At 49.5% G+C, this 22970-nt stretch overlaps 1 protein-coding gene across 7 annotated transcripts in view; it reads left to right on the top strand.

Moving 5' to 3' along the window:
* The window catches only part of PDE4DIP (phosphodiesterase 4D interacting protein), a 1776665-nt gene that overhangs the window by 1037540 nt on the left and 716155 nt on the right, over positions 1–22970 (top strand). The gene's annotated exons all lie outside the window — the stretch shown is intronic.

Below are 22970 nucleotides of genomic sequence, written 5' to 3' on the forward strand. Positions count from 1 at the left end.
ACATAGCATGGAGCTGGCAGCAGAGAGAAGTCACAACAAGACCCAGAGAAGTAAGTGAGTTTGAGTGTAATGCAAGTGGGGGATGGGAGGCCATGCAGTGATGCCAGCAAGGTTGTTTCACATAAAATAGTTCAGAGGGTGAGAACCCCATAGATGCCTGGGGCACCTCCCGCACTGCAAGCAACAAATATGGTAGTACAAGATCCCAATCTTTCCATTCTTTAGAGACTACTTTTTTTTAGCATACTCTTTAGCGTCTTATTGAATCTTTCTACCAGACCATCTGTTTGGAGATGATACACTGATGTGCGCAACCGTTTAACATTTAACAAGATGCAGAGTTCTTTCATAATTTTTGACAAAAAGGGGGTTCCTTGGTCTGTTAAAAACTCTTGAGGAATCCCCACCCGAGAAAACATACCCAAGAGTTCTTTTGCTATGAGCTTAGCTGACGTGTGGCACAGCAGAACGGCCTCAGGATACAGGGTGGCATGATCTAGAACTACCAGGATGCGTTGGTGTCCCCTTGCTGACTTTTTGACAGGACCGACCAGATGGGAGCAGCACGATGTGCGCAGGATGGGAGCAGCGCATGACAGGATGGGGATGCAGGATGAGAACACCACATAACCGTATGGGGGTGCAGGATAGGAGTAGCACATGACAGGATGGGGGCGCAGGATGGGAACAGCACATGACCGGATGGGGACGCAGGATGAGAGCACTACATGACAGATTGAGGACGCAGGATGAGAGCAGCACGTAACAGAATGGAGCCCCAGGATGAGTGCAGCACATGACAGGATTGGGGTGCAGGATGAGAGAGAACAGCACATTACAGAATGGGGGCGCAGGATGGGAGCAGCACATAACAGAATGGTGGCACAGGATGGGAGCAGCACATGACAGAATGGGGGCGCAGGATGGGAGCAGCACATGACAGAATGGGGGCACAGGATGGGAGCAGCACTTGACAAGATGGGGGTGCAGGACGTGAGCACCACATGACAGGATTGGGATGCAGGATGAGAGCAGCACATTACAGAATGGAGGCGCAGGATGGGTGCATCACATTACAGAATGGGGGTGCAGGATGGGTGCAGCACATGACAGGATTGGGGTGCAGGATGGGAGCAACACATTACAAAATGGGGGTGCAGGATGGGAGCAGCACATGACAGAATGGGGGCGCAGGATAGGAGCAGTACATGACAGAATGGGGGCACAGGATGGGAGCAGCACATGACAGGATGGGGATGCAGGATGAGAACACCACATGACAGATTGAGGACGCAGGATGAGAGCAGCACATTACAGAATGGAGGCGCAGGAAGGGTGCATCACATTACAGAATGGGGGTGCAGGATGGGAGCAGCACATGACAGGATGGGGGCGCAGGATGGGAGCATCATATGACAGGATGGGGGCACAGGATGGGAGCAGCACATGATAGGATGGGGACGCAGAATGAGAGCATTACCTTACAAAATGGGGGTGCAGGATAGGTGCAGCACATGACAGGATTGGGGCGCAGGATGGGAGCAGCACATTACAGAATGGGGGCGCAGGATGGGAGTAACACGTGACAGGATGGGGGCACAGGATGGGAGCAGCACATGACAGAATGGGGGTGCAGGATGTGAGCACCACATGACAGGATGGGGACACAGGATGAGAGCAGCACATTACAGAATGGAGATGCAGGATGGGTGCAGCACATGACAGGATTGGGGTGCAGGATGGGAGCAGCACATTACAGAATGGGGATGAGGGATGGGGGCTGCACATGACAGAATGGGGCGCAGGATGGGAGCAGCACATGACAGAATGGGGCGCAGGATGGGAGCATCATATGACTGGATGGGGGCACAGAATTGGAGTAGCACATGCCAGGATGGGGGCAGCACATGACAGCATGGGGGTGAAGGGTGGGAGCACCACATGACAAGATGGGAGCACATGACAGGACATGGCTTAGTGATAGAAAGCAGAGGGTGGTTATAAATGGTATAGTCTCTAACTGGGTCGCTGTGACCAGTGGGGTACCGCAGGGGTCAGTATTGGGACCTGTTCTCTTCAACATATTCATTAATGATCTGGTAGAAGGTTTACACAGTAAAATATCGATATTTGCAGATGATACAAAACTATGTAAAGCAGTTAATACAAGAGAAGATAGTATTCTGCTACAGATGGATCTGGATAAGTTGGAAACTTGGGCTGAAAGGTGGCAGATGAGGTTTAACAATGATAAATGTAAGGTTATACACATGGGAAGAAGGAATCAATATCACCATTACACACTGAATGGGAAACCACTGGGTAAATCTGACAGGGAGAAGGACTTGGGGATCCTAGTTAATGATAAACTTACCTGGAGCAGCCAGTGCCAGGCAGCAGCTGCCAAGGCAAACAGGATCATGGGGTGCATTAAAAGAGGTCTGGATACACATGATGAGAGCATTATATTGCCTCGGTACAAATCCCTAGTTAGACCGCACATGGAGTACTGTGTCCAGTTTTGGGCACCGGTGCTCAGGAAGGATATAATGGAACTAGAGAGAGTACAAAGGAGGGCAACAAAATTAATAAAGGGGATGGGAGAACTACAATACCCAGATAGATTAGCGAAATTAGGATTATTTAGTCTAGAAAAAAGACGACTGAGGGGCGATCTAATAACCATGTATAAGTATATAAGGGGACAATACAAATATCTCGCTGAGGATCTGTTTATACCAAGGAAGGTGAGGGGCACAAGGGGGCATTCTTTGCGTCTGGAGGAGAGAAGGTTTTTCCACCAACATAGAAGAGGATTCTTTACTGTTAGGGCGGTGAGAATCTGGAATTGCTTGCCTGAGGAGGTGGTGATGGCGAACTCAGTCGAGGGGTTCAAGAGAGGCCTGGATGTCTTCCTGGAGCAGAACAATATTGTATCATAAAATTATTAGGTTCTGTAGAAGGACGTAGATCTGGGGATTTATTATGATGGAATATAGGCTGAACTGGATGGACAAATGTCTTTTTTTCGGCCTTACTAACTATGTTACTATGTTAGGATGAGGGCACAGAAAGAGAGTAGCACATGACAAGATGGTGGTGCACATGACAGGAAGGGGGCGCATGATGGGAGCAGCATATAACAGGATGGGGGCGCAAGATGGTAACATCACTTGACCAGATTAGGGAGCAGGATGGAAGCAGCACATACCAGGATGGAGACCATATACCAATATAAATGCTCACCACCCAGGCGTAGAACGGGTTCAATAGCTGGTAAATTATATAGGTGATACAGCTGTATACAGCTCTGGAAAAAATTAAGAGACCACTGCAAAATTTTCAGTTTGTCTGATTTTTCTCTTTATAGGTATATTTTTGAGTAAAATGTAAATTGTTCTTTTATTCTATAAACTACTGACAACATGTCTCTGAAGTTCCAAGCAATACATTTTGTATTTATTTTCTGAAAATGAGAAATGGTCAAAATAACAATAAAATGCATTGTTTGCAGACTTCAAATAATGCAAAAAACAAGTTCATAATCATTTAGAAACAACAATACTAATGTTTTAACTCAGGAAGAATTCAGAAATCAATATTTTGTGGAATTACCATGATTCTTAATCACAGTTTTCATGCGTCTTGGCATGCTTTTCACCAGTCTTTGCTTTTGGGTGACCTTATTCAGTTCTTCTATGTTTGATGGCTTGTGACTATCCATCTTCCTCTTCATTACATTCCAGAGGTTTTCAATGGGATTCAGGTCTGAAGACTGGGCTGGGTATGACAGGGATTTGATGGTGGTCCTTCATCTACACCTTGATTGACCTAGCTGTGTGGCATGGCGCATTGTCCTTGTGGAAAAAACAGTCCTCAGAGTTAGGAACATTGCCTGAGCAGAAGGAATCAACAGTTTTTTTCCAGGATAACCTTGTATGCGGCTTGATTGCGTCCTTCGCAAAGATTAACCTGCCCAGCCTTGCTGAAGCATTCCCAGATCATCACGGATTCTCCACCAAAGTTCACAGTGAATGCAAGACATTGTGGCTTGTACGCCTCCCCATGTCTCCATCTAACCATTAGACGACCAGGTGTTGGGCAAAGCTGAAAAATAGACTATCAGAGAAGATTACCTTACTCCAGTCCTCTATGGTCCAATCCTTATGGTCTCTGGCAAACTTTAGCCTGGCTCTTCTTTGCTTCTCATTTATGAAAGGTTTTTTTTCTAGCTTTACATGACTTGAGTCCTGCCTCTCGGAGCCTGTTACAAACTGTTCTTGCCGTGCAATTCACCCCAACTGCCATTTGCCATTCCTTTTGTAGGTCACTTGATGTCATCCTGCGATTGCTGAGTGACATTTGAATAAGATAACCATCATCCCGATCAGAGGAGAGTCGTTTTCACCCTCTCATAGTCTGTAGGTTTGTTGTCCCCAATGTCTGCTGCTTGACCTTGTTGTAATGTACTGCCACCTTAGAAATTTTAAGGATGGAAGCAACGCTCACTGTGTCCCTCTACTGGTAAAGCCAGAATTGAGCCCTTCTTTTTCTCACTCAAGACATTTCTTTTAACTCCTTTGGCATGGTTGAAAGTTACATTTTCATTCCTATTACTTTTGGGATATTACTAGCTATTGAACCCGTTCTACGCCCGGGTGGCTAGCATCTATATTGGTATATGGTCTCCATCCTGGTATGTGCTGCTCCATCGTGCGTCCCCATCCTGTCATGAGCTGCTCCATCCTGCGTCCCCATCCTGACATGTTCTGCACCCATCCTGCGCCCCCATTGTCATGTGCTGCTCCCATCCTGCGCCCCCATTGTGACATGTTCTGCACCCATCTTGCGCCTCCATTCTGACATGTTCTGCACCCATCTTGCGCCTCCATTCTGTCATGTGTTGCACCCATCCTGCACCCCCATTCTGTCATGTGCTGCTCCCATCATGCGCCCCCATTGTGACATGTGCTGCTCCCCTCCTGCGCCCCCATTCTGACATGTTCTGCACCCATCTTGCGCCCCCATTCTGTCATGTGTTGCACCCATCCTGCGCCCCCATTCTGTCATGTGCTGCTCCCATCCTGCGCCCCCATTGTGACATGTTCTGCACCCATCCTGTACCTCCATTCTGTCATGTTCTGCACCCATCTTGCACTCCCATTCTGACATGTTCTGCACCCATCTTGCGCCCCCCTTCTGTCATGTGCTGCTCCCATCCTGCGCCCCCATTCTGTCATGTGCTGCTCCCATCCTGCGCCCCCATTGTGACATGTGCTGCTCCCCTCCTGCGCCCCCATTGTGACATGTTCTGCACCCATCCTGCGCCTCCATTCTGTCATTTGCTGCTCCCATCCTGTCATGTGCTGCTCCCATCCTGTGCCCCCGTTCTGTCATGTGCTGCTGCCATCCTGCGCCCCCGTTCTGTCATGTGCTGCTCCCATCCTGCGCCCCTGTTCTGTCATGTGCTGCTCCCATCCAGCGCCCGTTCTGTCATGTGCTGCTGCCATCCTGCGCCCCCGTTCTGTCATGTGCTGCTCCCATCCTGCGTCCCTGTTCTGTCATGTGCTGCTCCCATCCTGCGCCCGTTCTGTCATGTGCTGCTGCCATCCTGCTCCCGTTCTGTCATGTGCTGTTCCCATCCCGCGCCCCCGTTCTGTCATGTGCTGCTCCCATCCTGCGCCCCCGTTCTTTCATGTGCTGCTCCCATCCTGCGCCCCTGTTCTGTCATGTGCTGCTCCCATCCTGCGCCCGTTCTGTCATGTGCTGCTGCCATTCTGCGCCCCCGTTCTGTCATGTGCTGCTCCCATCCTGCGCCCGTTCTATCATGTGCTGCTCCCATCCTGCGCCCCTGTTCTGTCATGTGCTGCTCCCATACTGCGCCCGTTCTGTCATGTGCTGCTGCCATCCTGCGCCCCCGTTCTGTCATGTGCTGCTCCCATCCTGCACCCGTTCTGTCATGTGCTGCTGCCATCCTGCATCCCCATCCTGTCATGTGCTGCACCCATCCTGTGCCTCCATTCTGTCATGTGCTGCTGCCATCCTGCGCCCCCGTTCTGTTATGTGCTGCTCCCATCCTGCGCCCGTTCTGTCATGTGCTGCTGCCATCCTGCGCCTGTTCTGTCATGTGGTGCTCCCATCCTGCGCCCCCGTTCTGTCATGTGCTGCTCCCATCCTGCGCCACCATTGTATTATATGCCCCCCATAAGATGCTCCATTATATATGCCCCGTATGCTGCTGCCATATATTAAAAAAAAAAAAAACCATACTCACCTATCGTCGCTGGGCGCCGAGTGCTGGGGGCCTGAGCAGGGGGGACACCGGCACGCTGTGGGGGTCAGGTGCCGGAGTCACCGCCAGCTCAGGCCCCCAGCACTTGCTATACTCACCTGTCTGTCCTGTTCCACCGCTGCGCGCCGGCGCGCATTAAGCGCATCATCGCGCCCTCTGAACTGGGAACGTCACAGCAGAGGACCGGGGAGACGGAGCCGCACGCAGCGCTGGAACGGGGGACAGGTAAATATACTCACCCTCCTGGCGGTCCCTGACTCTCCGGTGGAGATCGCGGTGTGCGTCCAGTGTTTACGCATACCGTGATCTCCTGGGAGCGTCACTCTGTGGGGGCCAGACTGCGCCGGCGCTTGCGCTTGCGCAGTCTATAAAGGCTTCGGACAGAGTGACGCTCCCAGCGTTATATTATAGATGTACGGCAGGCTATATACATTATATATATATATATATATATATGCATATATAGGGGAAAATGGGACTGCGGTATGTATGTTATATAGGTTATACCGCTGTGTGTGTGTGCATATATATACACACACTGCAGCTATACACAGCGGTTGCAGTATCACCTTTATAATATATATAGACTGCTGTATATACAATATACTGTATAAGTGATGCTCGCTGCTACTGCTGTATCACCTATATAATGTTTGTACAGCAGTCTATATACATTATGTAGGTGATGCTGCGACTGCAGTATATACGTAATATAGGTTATACTGCTCTGTGTATTATATATACTGTGATGCAGCAGTAGCACCGTACGCAGTGAAACGGCAGTGACCCAAGCAAGTTCAAACAAAACTTTCCTTTAATGTGTTACTTCACACAGTCTATTAGAAATACACCATACACAGCTTCTTCATCCAGACCAATGGAAATACATAGTACACGGCTTCTTCATACAGTCCATAAGAAATACACAATACACGGCTTTAGTTTGCAGTTAATAAACAGGCCGGACTTCCCTCCGTCCAGCTTCCCTGGGTGACCGCACGCCGGTACCAAGTCTCTTTACTCATGCCATGCACCACACTCTATCCTCCGCATTGCAGCCTGGTAAACAAAAGACAGCCCGAGACGCAGGGTGTTAGTCTCTTTGGTTCCTTTTGCCCCTGAGTTGCTCCACACAGAAAGAGCTCTGCAGACAACTGATCTGTCTGCTTTCAAGACAAACACTGACACACCTCCCCCTCTACTACAGGGCTCTTGATCAGTCACTGCTTCACTATTCTAATTACAGCTACACTTGTGTCTGCAATACGTCCTCATGGCCTCACTATTTCTCCGTGCATATTCTGGAGAGCACAAACAGCGCCCCTTAGCTGTAGCAGGGGTCACTGCCTCACATATCCTCCCCCCCGTTCATACCTGTGGGGTTGAACATTTGTTACCCAGTATGGGTGAAAGACAGGGCATAATGCCCCTGTGCAGGGGCGGGCTGGGCCAGGTGGCAGGATGCCAGATGCCCCCGGGCCGGTCCCCCAGCAGCAGTTTCAGGCCGCTGTTTGTTTGATGGGTAGAAGTCGGGTGCCGACACTGTACCTTTAAATAATGTGTACAAGTGCCGGAAGCCGCATCCCAGCACGGCACACATGGCCACACTCTGTGTGTGCAGTCACAGTCAGTGTCAGCTAAACTCACCTCACCTCACTATCTGGCCAGAGAAGAGCGGAAGCAGGATAGAGATCATCATGAGCCCCGGAGAAGCAGGAACTGAGGCAGATGAATGAGGAGGTAACAGGAAGATGGTTATCTGCAGTCGGGCTTGTCTGTGGCTTACGCTGATTTATTGCAGCAACCTGAACTTTCACCCCATCTGTATAGAAGTTCAGTCTGCAGCAATAACTCAGCCAGGGTCAGATATAGACTGCAGGCCATGTGTACAGCACCCTGCTCTGACTGATCCAAGGCCTACAGGACATCATATAGTATTTGAATTACCATATATTATAGCATGTGAGGTCCTGTAGGCTGAGGATCAGTCAGTGCATATTATATTGTATATCTGTACACAGTAGAACACCCAATATTGTTCTATACCCTCTGATGTCTGTAGCCCAGTACATTATATACTAATCTATATGCTGGTTGTGCTGTACTTCGTGCACAGACGTCAGAGGGACAGTGGCATAACTAGAATCCTACTGACCCAGGTGCAAAATTTGGACTGATGCCCCTAATAGTATGTTGGTTGGATCTTTGGGCCCTCTAATAACAACCCCTGTCCAGTAATAAAGTCCCCCATTCTGTAATAACATCCACCGTCCAGTAATAACGTCCCCTGTCCTGTTATAATGTCCCCGACCTGTAATAACACCGCCCGACCTGTAATATCATCCCTCTCCTATAATAATGTCTCCAGTCCTGTAATAACATCTCCCATCCTGTAATAACATCCCCCAGCCTGTAATAACGTCTCCCATCCTGTAATAACTTCCCCAACCTGTAATAACATCCCTCGTCCTGTAATAACATCCCCGTCCCATAACGTCCCCGTTCTGTAATAACATACCCCATCTTTTAATAACGTCCCCAATCCAGTAATAACGTGCCTTATCCTGTAATAACTGCCCCAGTCCTGTTATAACTTCCAGGGACTTGTAATAACATCCCTCAACCTGTAATAACGTCCCTTGTTATGTAATAACATCCTCCAATTTGTAATAACATCCCCTGTCCTGTAATAAAGTTCCTTGTCCTGTAATAACATCCCCTGTTCTGCAGAAACGTCCCCCGTCCTGTAATAACATCTCCCATCCTATAATAACATCCCCATCCCGTAATAACATCCCCGTTCTGTAATAACGTTTCCAGCTCCGTAATAACATGCCTTATCCTGTAATAACAGCCCCAGTCCTGTAATAACGTCCCCTGACCTGTAATAACATCTCTCGACCTGTAATAACATCCCTCGACCTATAATAACATCCTTCAATCTGTAATAACATCCCCTGTCCGGTAATAATATCCCCTGCTCTGCAATAATGTCCCTTGTCCTGTAATAACGTCCCCAGTCCTGTAATAAAGTCCATTGTTCTGTAATAACATCCTCTGTCCTGTAATAAAAGTCTCCTGTCCTGTAGTAATGTTCAATGTCCTGTAATAACATCCCGACTGCTGTCACGTAATAAGTCTCCCATCCTAAAATAACATTTCCTTTCCTTTAATAACAGCCTCCCATCCTGTAATAACATCCCTCGTCCTGTAACATAGTAACATAGTTAGTAAGGCCGAAAAAAGACATTTGTCCATCCAGTTCAGCCTATATTCCATCATAATAAATCCCCAGATCTACGTCCTTCTACAGAACCTAATAATTGTATGATACAATATAATATATATATGTAATAACTCTTCTGTCCTGTAATAAAGGTCTCCTGTCTTGTAAGCGGGATCACAAGGTCTATTCCTCAGGAAGTCTGCAGCAGCAGAAGTGGGGCAATGCTGCGAGCCCTGAGCGCGAGGAGGGGATGTCTCAGCGGAGCAATGCTGGGGGCCTGGTGTTGGCGGTGAGCAAAGAGGAGTGCATTGCTTTCCTGGCGGCCATGTTCCTGAAACTTTTGGCCACCGAAGATTGGGATTTTGGTCCAGCTAATATCTCAGTCTGCTCATGTGTCGCCTATGGCATCCATCTTCCTGAAGCCCTCCGCCAGGAAAGCAATGCACTCCACTCTGCCTCACAACCGACAGCGGGCCCGCAGCATCGCACCGATAGGACACCCCCTCCTCCCACTCAGGGCTGGCAGCATCGCACCGCTGGAACACCTCCTCCCACTCAGGGCTGGCAGCATCGCACCACTGGGACACCCCCTCCTCACACTCAGGGCTGGCAGCATCGCACCACTGGGACACCCCCTCCTCACACTCAGGGCCGGCAGCATCACATTGCTGGGACACCTCCTCCTCCCACTCAGGGCTGGCAGCATCGCACCGCTGGGACACCCCCTCCTCACACTCAGGGCTGGCAGCATCGCACCACTGGGACACCCCCTCCTCACACTCAGGGTCGAGGGCATCGCATCGCTGGGACACCTCCTCCTCCCACTCAGGGCCGGCAGCATTGCACCGCTGGGACACCCCCTCCTCACACTCAGGGCCAGCAGCATTGCACCGCTGGAACACCTCCTCCCACTCAGGGCTGGCAGCATCGCACCATTGGGACACCCCCTCCTCACACTCAGGGCCGGCAGCATCGCATCGCTGGGACACCTCCTCCTCCCACTCAGGGCCGGCAGCATCGCACCGCTGGGACACCCCCTCCTCACACTCAGGGCCGGCAGCATCGCACCGCTGGGACACCCCCCTCCTCCCACTCACGGCCTGCAGCATCGCACTGCTGGGACACCCCCTCCTCCCATTAAGAGCCGGCAGCATTGCACCGCTAGGACACACCCTCTTCCCACTCAGAGGGTCGGGAGCATTGCACTGCTGGGACACCCCCTCCTCCCACTCAGGGCCTGCAGCATCGCACCGCTGGGACACCCCCTCCTCCTATTCAGAGCCGGCAGCATCGCACCACTGGGACATCCCCTCCTCCCACTCCCACGTAGCTTTTTTTAACAGGGATATGGTGCCCACATTGCTATATGCTACGTGGCTGTGCTATATACTACGTGGCTGTGCTATATACTACGTGGCTGTGTTATAAACTGCGTGGCTGTGTTATATACTGTGTGGGCTGTGCTATATACTATGTGGCTGTGCAATATATTATGTGGCTGTGTTATATACTACTTGGCTGTGCTATATACTACTTGGTTGTGCTATATACTACTTGGCTGTGCTATATACTACTTGGCTGTGCTATATACTACTTGGCTGTGCTATATACTACGTGGCTGTGCTATATACTATGTGGCTGTGCTATATACTACGTGGCTGTGCTATATACTACGTGGCTGTGCTATATACTACGTGGCTGTGCTATATACTACGTGGCTGTGCTATATACTACGTGGCTGTGCTATATACTACGTGGCTGTGCTATATACTACGTGGCTGTGCTATATACTATGTGGCTGTGCTATATACTACATGGGCTGTGTTATATACCATGTGGGCTGTGAGACTGTTTCGCTCGGGGCCCTCAAAAACCTGAAGCTGGCCCTGGCTTCACTGATTGGTCGTGCCCGGCCAGGCGCGACCAATCAGCGACAGATGCAGACCGGCGCGGGATTTGAACCACGCTTCACTAATTGGTTGCGCCCGGCCGGCCCAATCCTGTGTATTAATTGCATTATTCTAAAATCTTCATAAATAAACTACATACATATTCTAGAGTACCCGATGCGTTAGAATCGGGCCACCATCTAGTTTATTCTATAAACTTCTGACAACATGTCTCCGAATTTCCAAGCAATAAATTTTGAATTTTTTTATATTCTGTATTTATGCTAATGATTTCTTCCAGGGCTTGGAGCATGCGGTGCTGTAAGAAATCCTTGCCTCCTCTCCTCATTACAATACTAACCCCTCCCATCAGTGTCAGTTATGGCCCTGGAATCCTGCGCCCTGCTCTCCCTCAGAAATCCATACCTCATCCTCCCTTCTATGGGTGCTGCATTCAGGGATCTTCTACGCAGGTGAGTCACTGTGACCTCTGGCATGTGCGCGCCTATAAGGTGCTCTCCCCACATTGTTGCTGCACAGTCATTGCTAGGAACCATGTGTACATGGCGATGACTATGCAGGGAGGAAGTGGGGGGGAGCACCTTATCGGCACACACTCCAGTGGACCGGAAGTCGCCGGCGCCTGCGCAGAACATCCCTGAATGCAGCGCCCACAGAAGGGAGGTTGAGGTATGTATTCCTGAGGGAGTGCAGGGCTGTAACTGACCCTGATGGGAGAGGTTAGTACTGTAATGAGGACAGGACGCAGGGAGCCTGGAAGAAATCATTAGCATAAAAATAGAATATAACATTTCTCCACAACAGGACCATTAATATGAGGCATACAGGTAGGACCAGTGTAATACTTCTATTACCTGTATGCCCATAATAATAGGTCACACACGTCTTGGGGGGTGGGGGGTGGACAGATTACCTTTAATGGAAGGCCTCTTAAAGTGGACTGTTTTGTCTTTTTTACTGTGGATAATGAAATGGTATATAGGAATGAATTTTATGAAGACAACTTGCCTCAAACTGTTTTTTTTTTCACTTTGCAAGTACCTTAACTATGCAGTATTGTTGCTTCAGTTACAATTACAATATTAGGCCTCTTTCACACGAGCGCATAACACAGCTCTCAGCGCTATGTGATAATAATTTATCGGATAGCACTCGGCTCATTGTTATACTATGAGGCAGTGTAGATCTGCGATTAATTTCTCATGACGTTATGTCAGCATGCTGCGATTGGCAGCGAGATTCAGCTCACTCGCATCCCATGCAAGTCTATGGGTGCGTGTGAGACATCAGACTGCACTCGGATGTTATCCCACTGCAGCCCGGTATACGCCAAGACATGCAATGTGGGAGATGGAGAAATGACTATCTCAGTATCCTCCGCAGCTGTGCAGCAATGCTCTCATGCTGAGGATCGGAGCACAGGGCACTGACATTCGGATCACACTCGCAGCAAAGCTGGAGCCGAGGGTCATTAGCATCTCGCATCGGATGTTATACTGTAGTGTGACACCGGCCTTACATATAGTATAGGACCATCCTAATTTCAGAACATTTTGTCGTGGTGAGATGGCTTTTACGTTTTTTTGATCAAAAACAGTGTTTACAAATTATCCTCTGTTATTCCTATGCACCTGTAAGAGGGTGAACTGTAGTCCCACTGAGAGGGCACTAGGACCCTGTGGTTTTTGCCTGTTGCAGCAAAGGACAGACCTTGCAAAACTCCTGGAGACAATGTGTGCTGGGGGGTGGGGTCTAGTGTCTCGTGTGTAAAGTGAAACTAGGAAGTGAGAGCTGAGAGAGAAAAGGCGGGAAGCAAAAGGAGAAGCTGCTGTGAGATCTTAAAAAGAGACTGTGTGGATTTACTGCAAGTGTTTTTGGAGGAAAAGAATCTTTTGAGAGACTTTTTGTTGCTAACGTTCCTCTGGAGAAGAGCTAACCTTTTGTTTAACTCTGTGAGAGACTTGTGTTGCTGACGTTTCCTGGAGAGGAGCTAACCCTTTATTTAAGAAAAGACTGAGACTTTACTAAGAACCCAGTACGAATTTGGAAGTCTGTGGATTCCCTGTGCATTGAGTGGAGGAACAAGTCTGGACAGACTGATGATACAGAGACGGACGGATTGTCGTGGAAGCATTCCTAGGAGCTACAGAAGCAGAGACTACATCATGAGACCATGAACTAAGTCCCCGGCGTTTGGGCTCGGCATCGGCCGACAAGACAAGAGGAGCTTGTTGTAACTTATTGGCGCTGAAGATATGGACTGGCTGCAGCCTGTGCGGATTCCTGCCTGAGAGGAAATCCATCTCAGGATACGGTACCATAGTTATAGATACCCGGGTATCTCTGCTTAGAGTGTTAAATTGTTACTTTAGAGGTGTATCTTATATTAGAGTTGTGTAAGTTATACTCAATGTGCCATTCCAGGGGCTCCCTTAATAACACTACATTCAATTTACACTTGTTCCTGTTTTTAGTTGCCTGTTAGGTAAATTTCTTACTAGTCTGTTGTAGTATACAGTTCTCAGGAGACCTTGGAGTGGCACAGTGATTTCAGCTGCTGCTGAGCTAGTGTATCTTTGGGGTGCATCTGCCTTAATATTCTCCATATTACCTTGATTATTTTGCCTTTGAGTAAATACCGTTGGAGATTTCTGCCTTGGTCTTGGTTTGTGACTCACTGGATCTTATTCAGACCTCTGGTCATTACATTTTTGGCGTAGTCGGCAGGATCCAGTGTTTGTCATGGACGAGGGCGAGGGTGGAAATGACCCCGCTGTATCCGCATCCTCCTCGGGGGTTGGGGTTCCCCTGGCAGCCGCGGCGACTCCGGGAGGGTATGTGCCTGTAGGGGCTTTACTTCAGCACATGCCGAAATACGATGGGCGCAATATGGCGTTGCAAGATTGGGCTGAGAGAATCCGGAGTATTCTGCGCATGTGTAATTTGACCCCCGCGTTACGCGCTGAGCTGGCATTAAATGCACTGGAGGGTGATATTAGGCGTATGGTGATGGTGCGCCCAGAATCAGAGAGGGATACATTAGAAAAGATTTTGGAACTGTTAGAGGGGAGTTTGGGGGGCCGAGCGCGTGTGGCCCAGCTTCGGTCCCTATTCTTTAATCGTCCCCAGAGAGAGTGTGAGTCCCTGATGCAGTACTCTAATATTTTGCAAGAGATGTTGAATGAGATGCAGCGACTAGACCCGGGGGCCATGGGGGCGTTCCGGGAGGTAGACCGCTTGCTCCGGGACCAATTCATCACCGATTTAGCCAATAGACTTCTCTGGGACAAACTGTTGGAAATGGCCCGGGTTGCACCAGAGTTATCTTTCTGGCAGATTTACCGAGCTGCAGTGGAAAGGGAAGAGAAATCAGCCTATGTTCCCGAGGGGTCAGTGAACAGTGCCCAGCTGGAGGAAGGTGGGTCATCAGGGTCGGGGGGAGAGGGGCTGGTAAGTGTGGTACACTCAAGTGGGGTGGCCACCGGGATGCCCTGTGTCCTGGGTAAAACACCCTCAGATTGGACAAGCGTCCAGGATGAGTGTCCGGACGTTGCACTTGTGCGCCGTTGGGTACAAAACAAGGCCTGGCCCAGTGCAGAGGACAAGGCTCAGTTGTCCATGGAAGGAATGAAACTCCTTCGACAATGGGATAAATTGTGTATGGAACAAGGTCTTTTGTATCGTAAGGTGTACCTGCCATCGGAGCTGCAGCATCGGTACCAACTGATAATTCCTGTGGGGATGGGGCCAGTGGTCGCTCGTGAGGCGCATGAGAAGGGGGCCCATTTTGGAAGTGAAAAGACACTTCAGTGGTTGCAGCGAGTCCTCTACTGCCCTGAGTTGGGAGGGATGGTGGCCGACGCGTGTCGGCAGTGCCGAATTTGTGGGCTCAACAAAAGCCCTGAGCAGCGGGCTCCCACACAGTCTATTAAGACTTCAGCTCCACTGGAACTACTCATGATTGACTACGTGTTGATAGGGTACTCTACGTCAGGGTACTCCTATTGCCTGGTGATGACAGATCACTTTACCAAGTATGCTGTAGCGGTGCCGACAAGAGATCAGACGGCCAAGTCGGCGGCTGAGGCAGTGTGCCGACATTTCTTCCAAGTGTTCGGGTGTCCGCAGAGAATACATTCAGATCAAGGGGCTTGCTTTCAGGGGACGCTGATGAAAGAGTTGCACCAGCTCTATGGTATCGAGCAGTCGAGAACAACTCCTTACCACCCTCAGGGTAACGGGGCGTGTGAGCGTTTTAATCGGACCCTGTTGCAAATGTTGAGGTCCTTAGAGAGTCAGCAACAGACATGCTAGCCTGAGTATCTCCCCGAATTGATGTGGGCTTACAATAACAGGGTGCACAGTACTACTGGTTACTCACCACACATGTTGATGTTTGGTAGACCTGGTCGAGACATTGAGGATTTGAACATGCCGGATCCCTCCTCCGCCCCCCTTCGGACTGCATCCGAGTGGGTACGAGAGCATCGGCGGCGGTTGAGGGTGGTGCATCAGGTGGTGGGCGACCGCCTTCGCCAGGTGGTCCATAAGGACACGCGACCTGTACAAACAGAGCTGTTCTCTCCGGGAGACAGAGTGTTGGTGAGGACAAAATGACGGTCAGGAAAGCTGAGTGACCGATGGGAGGCGATACCGTATCTGATAAAAAAACAGGTGAACCCTGAGATTCCAGTGTACGAGGTTGAACCGGTGGGGACAGGGGGGCCAACCCGTAATTTGCATCGTAACATGTTACAACGGTGCTGGTTTGAAGATTCGGCGCCTGCCCCCTAGAGCCAGAGGCCATGTTCCAAGGGGCGGAAGCTCTGAATGATCTTGAGTTTGATGGTGTGCTTACTCCTGCGCCTGCTTATTTGCCCCCTGTGACCGATCTGGCCTCGGGTGATGAGAATGTTGGGGATATGGAGGATGTTGTTGAGGAGAGTGCATCAGGTCAACTGCTTGGTCCTGACGCTGTATCACAGGACATCGAGCCGCAGGAGGAGACAACTCCACTTACGCCCACTAACACGACCACGGAAGAGACTCTAGCTCCCTCTAAGGTCGCACCTGTTGATGTAGGACTCAGGAGAACTACACGATCTACGGCAGGAATACCGCCTCAGCGATATGCGCAAGATGAATTTGAGTGGGAAGGTATGTCGAGGACGCCAACCTCTAGTGGGGTGGCATGTAAGAGGGTGAACTGTAGTCCCACTGAGAGGGCACTAGGACCCTGTGGTTTTTGCCTGTTGCAGCAAAGGACAGACCGTGCAAAACTCCCGGAGACAATGTGTGCTGGGGGGTGGGGTCTAGTGTCTCGTGTGTAAAGTGAAACTAGGAAGTGAGAGCTGAGAGAGAAAAGGCGGGAAGCAAAAGGAGAAGCTGCTGTGAGATCTTAAAAAGAGACTGTGTGGATTTACTGCAAGTGTTTTTGGAGGAAAAGAAGCTTTTGAGAGACTTTTTGTTGCTAACGTTCCCCTGGAGAAGAGCTAACCTTTTGTTTAACTCTGTGAGGGACTTGTGTTGCTAACGTTTCCTGGAGAGGAGCTAACCCTTTATCTAAGAAAAGACTGAGACTTTACTAAGAACCCAGTACAAATTTGGAAGTCTGTGGATTCCCTGTGCATTGAGTGGAGGAACAAGTCTGGACAGACTGCTGATACAGAGACGGACGGATTGTCGTGGAAGCATTCCTAGGAGCTACAGAAGCAGAGACTACATCGTGAGACCACTAACTAAGTCCCCGGCGTTTGGGCTCGGCATCGGCCAACAAGACAAGAGGAGCTTGCTGTAACTTATTGGCGCTGAAGATATGGACTGGCTGCAGCCTGTGCGGATTCCTGCCTGAGAGGAAATCCATCTCAGGATACGGTACCATAGTTATAGATACCCGGGTATCTCTGCTTAGAGTGTTAAATTGTTACTTTAGAGGTGTATCTTATATTAGAGTTGTGTAAGTTATACTCAATGTGCCATTCCAGGGGCTCCCTTAATAACACTACATTCAATTTACACTTGTTCCTGTTTTTAGTTGCCTGTTAGGTAAGTTTCTTACTAGTCTGTTGTAGTATACAGTTCTCAGGAGACCTTGGAGTGGCACAGTGATTTCAGCTGCTGCTGAGCTAGTGTATCTTTGGGGTGCATCTGCCTTAATATTCTCCATATTACCTTGATTATTTTGCCTTTGAGTAAATACCGTTGGAGATTTCTGCCTTGGTCTTGGTTTGTGACTCACTGGATCTTATTCGGATCTCTGGTCATTACACACCATTTTGTTTTACTTACTTACGGCAGGGTAGCTGCTCATTTTGTTTCCCATCTTAGCTTTTGTCTGTTTAATGGCCGTTGTGAATATGCTCCTATACGTTGCTTGCATACTTATACTGTGGCTCATTTTTTTCAGTATCTGCAAGTAGTTGTAGTAAACTTGGTTGTTGTTGTACCTGTACAGTACACTTGGATCTGTCATTGCCTTTTTAGGTTAAAGGGGTTTTACGGGTTTTGTAGGCACATTTCTGTAGTCCACCTGTCCCTGCAGATTTCTGAATCGTGATAGCGCGCTGTGCACACACTGTCACAATTCCTATCCATTTCCAGCATAGTTAACACAATTGTACTCAGCTGCTTCTCTAGTCGGCATTTGACCGCAATTGTAAAAATCACATATCTGGGATCACTAGAACACCCGCTCACGCTGGGAATAGACTGGAATTGTGACAGTGTATGAGTCATTGGCGATGTTTCCGAAAACCCCTTTATGGGTATGTGCACGCAACATCTGGTCAACCAAGTTTTTCTAGGCAAAGATGCTTCAGAAAAATGCCAGTGCTCATTTTCCTAAAGCAGTTTCACTGGTGGCTCTGCCATAGTTTTCCGTGGTGGCCCCGCCGCCGGAGTCTTTTCTCTTTATTTTACACAATAGTGGGAGAGTAACTTTAGCAAAAAAAATTAGCGCATCACTTCTTTCAACCTATTCAGTTTCTAAGCCCTGAAGCGGTGAAAAGAGGTAACCAAACACTAAATGTGCACAGCAATGTCGTTTATACATTGCCTTGCAGTATGTTCATTTTTTGTGGCGTTTTGCAGCTCTTTTTCAGGCGGAATCCACCCGAGTAAGATATTACACTAAGTTTGGTTTTGACACCATATCTGTGTCGTAGGGTTTTGGTTTTTCAGTGCTTCTATGTATGTGTATGTAGCCCCCTCAATGGTGAATTTCAGACTGTAAACACTATAAGGATGGGCTGCTGTTCATGGGCCACTGCTGTCTGCTTGCCCCCCAGGCCAAAATTTGCCAGCCAGCCACTGCCCCTGTGAAATCCCCACTAGACACTACATTAAGAAACCAAAGTAAGGACCGGAACCATCGATCGGCACATGCATCCCTCACCTTTGCGTTTCTCCTCCATATTTCATTACGGGACCACACACCCCTTCTTAATTTCAGCAGCCACGCCATGTTTCCTGATTACCCGCAGATTTGGGCTTGTTTTGGGTGGTCTCGACCTTGTTTATTTTGGATTCATTAACCCCGCGGGTCATTCTGTCACCTAAGTATCTGCTTTCAGGCCCCTGGTACCGTTTCCTCTGTACCTTTACCCGTGCCTCAGTGATTATATCATGCTGAAACGCTGCGGACCGTGCCGGCAACTCTGAGCATATGTCTGTATTATGTCACACCTGAACTTGAGCCTCCCGACACTACTGTATAGCGAGCGCTCTATCTAATTTACCCTGACCCCAGCCCCATCCTTGATCGGTGTCAGAGGATTCCTCGTGCGCATATCCCTAGTTGCCTCCGCAACCATACAATCCAGGCTTTTCTCATACATGCGTCTTTTATACTTGCATCTCCGTGTGGGACCCTGGATCTGAGCTGTCCTGACCTTACCAGGGAACACCTCCAGCCCAGGGTTCAATAGGGTCCCCACGACCTCTACACAGACAGAACCTCTAGGGGAAGCCTATCGAGGGTATACGCTATCCCTAAATTGTCAAACCCTGTGGCAGACCTCTTAGGATCTTTGGGTTCTACGCCCAAAAAAAATCTTCAATTTCTCCTGCCATTACCTCTAGGGGGAGCCTATCGGGATTACACTCTGTTCCTAGGTTGGTGAACCCTATGGCAGGTATCTCAATATCTTTGAGTTCTGCACCTGGCACAACCTTTTCCTTGAGAAGGGTTTACCCTGATCTCCCACAGGGACCAAAACAGGGGCAAATCTCTCACCAACACCGCTCCATATGGAAGGGTCTTTGCCACTCTCACCACATGCTTAATCTCCCCACACGGTGTACAAAAATTAACTTCCGCGGTTGGGTACTCCCAGATTTCCCCATGGATACCCATCACCTCCACTCTCTGTCCTCTGGGGTTGTCCCTGGCAACATGGGACTGATGTACCAGAGTCACTTTACTCCCCGTGTTCAGGAGAACCTCTGTTCAGCACCCATTCACCAGTACCTGGCACAATTCTGGTATGCTGCTGGCTGTGCCCATAGTGGTGATACAGACTGGCTGGGGACACATAGACTCCTGGCCCATGGGCTTAGATGTCACCGAACAGTTACTAGCCCCATACCCTGGTGCAACATCCTGAGTGGGTTTATACCGCTCAATCAACTCTATCAGCAGTTCCAAGGTGCCTAGGTCTCTCAGTCCGACCCAGCGCTGCATGGCGGCTGGCTGAGCCCTCGCCATCCGGTCAGCCACAATTCTCTCCATTATCTCATATGGGGAACAGAACTCAGGCTGGAGCTCCACCTATTGTAATAAGTCATTTGCTTGAGACCTGGTGTTGGGTGTCGAGTTCCCGCTTCTGCACAAGGGGAATCTCGAGCCATCTCCGCTGCGGTCTCCCATTCTTCTCCAGCCGCAGTGGAGTCTGCTCAGCGGAGACGTCGGTCCCAGCGTCTTGCTCAGTCTCACTCTGTACAAAGAGTTACTGCTGCTTTTCCTGCTTCTGCCATTGAAGTCAGTGTTGGGCAGCGGCGAGCAGATGCTTTTGGGACTAAGTCCTGCTTTTCTCTTTCTGAGCATGCCCAGGGCAAGATCTCCCGTTGGAGATCGAGGGTCACATGCTCAGGTGCTGCAGCACATCCCATTGGTCCTCCAGGAAGGTCCTGAAAGGGCAAAACTTCGGTAGCAGCTTCCCATTGGTCCTTTATTGGAAGGTCCTGAACGTGCTGCAACTATATAAGCTGCGCATGACCGCACTGCCATGCGCTAGTATAGACTTGATAATCGTGTGTGTGTTGTGAGTGAAAGTCGTTCATTAAAATCCCCTCCCTATTGGATGTCTGTTCGCAGAAGGTGGGTGATTGCTATCTAGCGCCCGACTCAGCTACCAGCACGTTACACACTATTCAGCGTCTATTGCTGTGACCGCCAGTGCGGCGCAGTGCGCTTTCACAGCGCTTTCCTGCCCCAAGCCTGGGTGGTTAGTGGCGTCCGCCAGTGCGGCACCGCATGCACTCTCGTGCATATTTTATTATTACTTTGGTTACGCTGACACCCCATTAGCGGTGTCGAGCGCAAGTAGTCTAGTCGGTCTCGGATCCCAAGTCTTGGGTCTGAGTTTGGTGACTTCTTGCTTGCGCTCTTGTGTGCGCTACCGCGGCCCTGTGACTTAACAGGATTCGCTTCCTTCACACAGGGTGAAGTTAACCCGTGTGTGTATTCACATTGTACCGCGATATAGTCCGTCATTACTTGGCAGCAGGTTCCATCTCTGCATGGTGGACCCCGGGCTGCGAACGCACCTTAATCTATCTTATTATTTGCTGCGTTCCACTAGCCCTAACACCTTGCAGGCCAAGTCTTTACATAGGACCACTGGCACACCCAATGATCACCCCTTACCTTTGGGGTCTCTTCAGAACTCTGCTGTTCGCCCCTCACATTAGGGGTCTTTGCTTTATATCGCTGAAGCTCTGCTAGCTCCCTCAGCAGCACCTCCTGCTGCTGCCACTACAGCTCCTGCTGCTACAAAACCTCTTGCTGCCACCACTGAAACTGCAGCATCTCTTGCTGAAGCCTTTGCTGATTGAGCACAACCTGCTCCAAAAGCTCCTCCATTTCTCCAGCAGACTTGCACAGCGAACTGCAGCACTCTCTGGGGTATGCCTTAGTTCACATTGCCCGCATTCTCCACCATATGTGATGCAGCGGTAGCACCGTACACAGTGAAACGGCAGTGGCCCAAGCAAGTTCAAGTTTCCTTTAATGTGTTACTTCTTACAGTCTGTTAGAAATACACCATACACGGCTCCTTCATTCAGACTAATGGAAATACATAGTACACGGCTTCTTCATACAGTCCATTAGAAATAGACAATACGTAGCTTTAGTTTGCAGTCAATAAACAGGCCAACTTCCCTGTTTCCAGTTTCCCTGGGCAACCGCACGCCAGTATCAAGTCTCTTTACTCACGCTGTCCCCCGGATTGCAGCCTGGTAAACAAAAGACAGACCAAGGCACAGGGTGTCAGTCTCTTTGGTTCCTTTTGCCCCTGAGTTGCTCCACACAGAAAGAGCTCTACAGACAACTGCTCTGTCTGCTTTCAGGACCAGCATTGATACACCTCCCCCGCTACTACAGGGCTCTTAATCAGTCACTGCTTCACTATTCTAATTACAGCTACACCTGTGTCTGCAGTACGCCCTTATGGCCTCACTATGCCTCCATGCGCATTCTGGAGAGCACAAACAGCGTACCCTAGCTGTAGCAGGGGCCGCCTCACAATACACTTTTGCACAGTATATAGTGTGGAGTAGGGTTGAGCAAAACGGATCAGACAAATTCAAAAATCGCCGACTTTCGTTAAAGTCGGGTTTCATGAAACCCGACCCAATCCTAGTGTGGGATCGGCCATGAGGTCAGCAACGTTCGCGCCAAAGTCGCGTTTCGTATTACGCTTTCAGCGCCATTTTTCAGCCAATGAAGGAGGACGCAAAGTGTGGGCAGCGTGATGACATAGGTCTCAGTCCCAACCATCTTAAAGAAAGGGCATGACAGTGATTGGCTTGCTTTCTGCGGCGTCACAGGGGCTATAAAGGGGCGTGCACGCCGACCGCCATATTATTTCTGCCGATTGTAGCATAGGCAAAGGTTGCCGCAGCTGCATCAGAAGAAGGGATATAGTTAGGGAGGGAAGATTAAGCCCCGAAACTGCTTGTGCTGTAGCGATTTCCACTGTTACAACACCACCATTTGTTTGCAGGGACAGTGGAGGCAATATTTTTGTGCATCAGCTCTGTAGCTTATTAGGCTGCCTTTAAGGCTCCCTGATAGCTGCATTGCTGTTTGCACGCCGCTGTGCAAACCAACTGCTTTTTTAAAAGCAAAAAACCTGTTGCTCCTTTCTGCACAGTTATCTTGTTTATTTGTCCACACTTTTGTGTGCAGCAGTCCTTTTTATTGCTGCCATACTTTTCCTGAGATCATTGTAGGGATATTGAAATTGTACTACAGTCCTTGTATTTTTTCATATATCTTACAGCCACTTTCTGACACTTAGATTGCGTTAATACAGAGGGC

This window comes from Ranitomeya imitator, chromosome 8 (genome assembly GCF_032444005.1).
Source record: "Ranitomeya imitator isolate aRanImi1 chromosome 8, aRanImi1.pri, whole genome shotgun sequence".
NCBI lineage: Eukaryota > Metazoa > Chordata > Amphibia > Anura > Dendrobatidae > Ranitomeya > Ranitomeya imitator.